This window comes from Vulpes lagopus, unplaced genomic scaffold (genome assembly GCF_018345385.1).
Source record: "Vulpes lagopus strain Blue_001 unplaced genomic scaffold, ASM1834538v1 ctg1310, whole genome shotgun sequence".
Taxonomy (NCBI): Eukaryota; Metazoa; Chordata; class Mammalia; order Carnivora; family Canidae; genus Vulpes; species Vulpes lagopus.
Window position 1 is genome coordinate 1,877 of NW_024570526.1, and position 4,928 is coordinate 6,804.

Sequence of the window (4,928 nt, forward strand, 5' to 3'; positions counted from 1 at the left end):
AATCTTTATTATCTCCCCTCTTCTGCTTGGTGTAGGCCTTATGTGCTGTTCTTTCTCCAGTTCATTTAGGTGCAAGTTTAGCTTGTGTATTTGAGTTATTTCCAATTTTTTGAAGGAGGCTTGTATTGAGATGTATTTCCTTCTTGGGACCTCTTTGCTGTATCCCAAATTTTTTGAATGGTTGTATCTGCATTTTCATTAGTTTCCCTGAATCCATAGATTCTTCTCTAATTTCCTGGTTGACCCATTCATCTTTTAGTAGGATGCTCTTTAACCTCCATGTGTTTGAATTTCTTCCAAATTTCTTCTTATGACTGAGTTCTAGTTTCAAAGCATTGTGGTCTGAAAATATGCAGGGGGGCAATCCTATCTTTTGGTATCGGTTGAGACCTCATTTGTGACCTAGTGTGTGGTCTATTCTGGAGAAAGTTCCATGTGCACTTGGGAAGAATGTGTATTCAGTTGTGTTCAGTTAGAAAGTTCTGTAAACATCTGTGAAATCCATCTGGTCCAGTGTATAATTTAAGGCCCTTGTTTCTTTGGTGATGTCATGCTTAGAAGATCTGATATTTACTGACAAGTACTGTGTTGAAGTCTCCTACGATTAGTGTATTATTTTATTTTTTTCTTCCTCTACTTATTGAATTAAAATTTATTTGAAAAGGTAAAGTTTATATATCCTTTGAAAAAATAAGAAGTCAAAAATTTTAGAATTAAGTAATAAGTGTTCAACATTATAAAGCCATATATAACAGTAATGAAAGCAGTGGTGATGTTTACCCTGATAAAAATATCACAGAATTCAAATCACAACTTGGATTCTCAATGATTCAAGTGTCTTATCTTACACAATAAGAGTATGGTCAATTTTAAGGTAAACTTCCTCCAGATGTGCTATCCTCAAGTCCTCTAATCTTGTGGTCCATCAGCTCACACAATGGGATAGCTGGTTGCTGTGGCAATTCTACAATGGTTGTTCTGGTCTTAGGCCATTTTTATATAGCCATTCCAGCCCCATTCTGGACCCCAACTGTTCTTGATAATCCAAAACTTATTATTTGAATCTGTTCCTTCAAAGCCATAGCCAGCCACCAGAACACCATGATCTAGATCTTTGCTGCTGCAGTCTGGATCAAAATAAATGCCTGACTTGTAGCCCTGGAAATGCCTGCATCAGTAGCAACAGAGATGGGCCCTAGAGTTGCCACTGCCTTCATTAGGGTCTTTTCCCATTGAGGGAGGTCCATGAAGCCAGTGTCATTAGCAGCAGAACACTCAGTCTTGTCGTTACAGGTCTCTATGTCCTTTCCAAGATATGGATAAGATTCCTCTGAATCCAGGCCTCCATTGTCTTTAACATGATGAAAGGCGTTATCCATCAGGCCACCACTGCAGCCCTCATTGCCTTGAGCCTTAGAGCAGTCCACCAGGTTCTGCTCACTCAGTGGCACAAGTTTGCCTGTTTTCCGGAACATCTGTCTTTTGAGGGCACCAGTTGCACTAAAAGTCCAACAAGAACCACACTGACCCTGATTCTGCACAGGAGTTACGTAGCCTTTCTCTCTCCAGTCCACAGATTTGGGGATCTCAGCAAAGATAGGTTCTTGGAACACTTTCCCTTTCTTGTGCTTCTGGTTTGGAAAGTCATTCATCACCTGCCTGAATTCTTCATTGGTCATGTCACCAAAGGTATTCATCGCCATTGTGAAGCCATGTTTCCCTTGGCTATATTCTCCATTATGCAGTTCAATCATTTTCATATTCTCCCACACTGCTCTCCTCTATCCTTCTTCATTCATGCCATATAATCTGTGCATTGCCTTCCACTGGTACCATTGTGCATTTAAGCTTTGATCGAGTTTTGGAGCTGCTGAGGCTATTCACAAGCAAAGGGCAGACAAGAAGAGTGAACAATTCATGTTTCAAAAACCTGCGGCATCCACAGCTGCGCAGGTGCACCCCACGGATCGCCAAGGCCCACGAGTCTAGTGTATTATTTTCTAAGTATCTCTTTACTTTGGTTATTAATTGCTATACTTGGCATTATTAATTGATATACTTGGCATCTCCCACATTAAGAGCATACATATTCATGATTGGTAGGTCTTCTTGCTGGATTGATCCTTTAAGTATGATATAGTGTCTGTCTTCATCTCTTACTACAGTCTTTGGGATAAACTTTAATTGGTCTGATTTGAGGATTGCTACCCCAGCTTTCCTTTGAGGAGCATCTGAATGGTAGATGGTTTTCCACTCCTTCATTTACAGGCTGGAAGTGTCCTTAGGTCTAAAATGAGTCTTTTGTAAGACAGCAAATAGATGGGACTTTCTTTTTGATCCAGTCTGATACCCTGTGTCTTTTGATGGGATCATTTAGCCCATTCACATTCAGAGTAACTATTGAAAGATATGAATTTATAGTGTTATCGTAATACCTATTCTGTCCCTGTTTTTGTGGATTATTTCCTTGAACTCCCTCTTTCTTCTACAGGATCCCCTTTAATATTTATTGTAGAGATGGTTTGGTGGTCACATAGTCTTTCAGTTTCTGCCTATTCTGGAAGCTCTTTTTCTCTCCTATTCTGAATGGAAGTCTTCTTATTTAGGACCGTGAATATATCCTGCCAGCCCTTTCTGGCCTGACCGGTCTCTGTGGAGAGGTCTGCTGTTAATCTGGTATTTCTCCCCATATAAATTAAGAATCTCTTGTCTCATGCTGCATTAAGAACTTTCTCTTAAATGTGTGGGAAATATCAGAAAGGGAGACAGAACATAAAGACTCCTAACTCTAGGAAATGAACTAGGGGTGGTGGAAGGGGAGGAGGGTGGGGGGGGTGGGGGTGAATGGGTGATGGGCACTGAGGGGGGCACTTGACGGGATGAGCACTGGGTGTTATTCTGTATGTTGGTAAATTGAACACCAATAAAAATAAATTTATTATCAAAAAAAGAATTTTCTCTTAATCTTTGAAATTTGCAAGCTTTACTATTAAATGTGAGGTGTGGAATGGTTTGTATTGATTGGGGGGGGGTCATCTCTAACTCTTGGATCTGAATGCTTGTTTCCCTCCCCAAATTAGGGAAGTTCTCAGCTATGGTTTGTTCAAATATACTTTGTGGTCCTATCTATCTCTCAGTCTCTTCTGGAGTCAAATTATATGTAAATTCTTCCTTATCAAGCTATCATTTATTTCCCTAACCCTTTCTTCATTGGCTCTTAATTGTTTTTCTCTTTTTTCCTCAGCTTTCTTCCTTACCATCAACTTGTCTTCTATGTCACCCATTCTCTCTTCCACCTCATTAACCCTAGCAGTTAGGAAATCCAGTTTGGATTGCATCTCATTTAGTCTCTTTTTAATTTAGGCCTGATTAGATCTCACTTCTGCAATAACAAAGTCTCTAGAGTCTTTAGGCTTTTTTCCAGAGCCACCTGTAGCTTTGTATTTGTACTTCTGAATTGACTTTTTGACATCGGATTTAAATCCAAATTCTGTAACTCTGTTACAGAGAGTACTATTACTGGTTCTTTCTTTTTTGGTGAATCCTTCTAGTTACTTTGTCCAGTGCAGAGTGGCTGTATGAGTGGGCTGAAACAAAAATATCAACCACACCCTAAGTAAAATATACCCTAGATGATTCCGAAGAGGTCAGAGACCAAAAAAATAAAAAATAAATAAATAAAAATAATAAAAAAAACAGAGCAACATAAAACAAAAGGATCACTAAAGTGAAAAACAAATTTTAAAACAAATTAGTAAAAATAAAAGGTCAAAAACCACAGAGAATAAGAAAAAAAAAGGAAAATAGAAAAAAAAGTAAAAAAGAGAAAAAAGGCAGGGGGGCAGCGGGGGATGGTGGTGGTGAATAAATGACAGTGGAGATAATGTAGTCTACCTGAGGGGACCTAGAGGGTAATCCTCTTGGTTTTGAGTGTATATTTTTCTGTATGTTAGAGCATGCTCTATCCTAAATTTATTTGAATTTATCCTAAATTTAAAAAATTTAGGTGGTGTTTTGGTGTTTTGAACACCAAAACATAAACAAGATAAAAGAGGGGGGTGCAGAATGGGAAGGAAGAGAGAATATAATCTCACAGAATGAATCAGCACATTATTCCACTTGTTTCTGGGTGTATGTTGACGTGTGTTAAAAGGTATTAACTTACACCATTGTAAAACAAAACGAGGCAGAAAAAGCAAGAAACAAAAACCCATAACTCATATATCTCCCAAAATTCAATTATGTTGAAGGGAATCCAGAAGTGAAAAATACATCTAAGACATACAATTGTAGAAATATGAAAGTCAAAAAGGAAAAAAACTTAAAAATGAAGAGGTGGTAAAATATTATAGTTAAGGTGGGAAAAGAGAAAAAATACTGGAAATTTTTAGTCTAATATGAAAATGAGTCATAATGGAAAAGGGGGGAAAAAGGGGCCCTCTAGTTCTAGATTCTATTTTCCCTTGATTTTCCCTCAGTCATGGAGATTTCAGTGCTGCTTGGTCAATAAACTTGCTCTTCCCCAGTTCTTCCAGCTGGTCTTCTGGGGGAGGGGCCTGCGGTGCTGATTCTCAGGTGTCTGTGCCTGGGGGAGATGCCCCATCCCCTGCCAGGTGCCGGGCTCAGTGAGAGCTGTGCTCCTCTTAGTGCCCCTCCCAACTTTATTTTTATTTATTTATTTAGCCTTTCTATCTTTTAGAAAGCCAAAACTTTTCTCTCTGTAGCATACCAGCTATTCTCTCTTTGAATCTCAGGTCGAATAAGTAGGTGTTCAGGATGTTTTGAAATTTATCTAGGTAAGTTTGTCAGGCCAGGTGAGTTGAGGGCCCCAACTCTTCCACCATCTTGCTCTTCCCTCCTCTCTCACAGGTACTTAAACATGGATTAAATTGAAGAATTTTTGGAATTTTCAGAGTGGCAGTGCAAAG

General features: G+C 38.9%; 1 pseudogene; it reads right to left on the reverse strand.

Annotated features, from left to right (window-relative positions):
* Window positions 1-454: 454 nt before the first annotated feature.
* LOC121483801 lies at window positions 455-2,056 on the reverse strand (annotated as a pseudogene).
* Window positions 2,057-4,928: the final 2,872 nt, after the last annotated feature.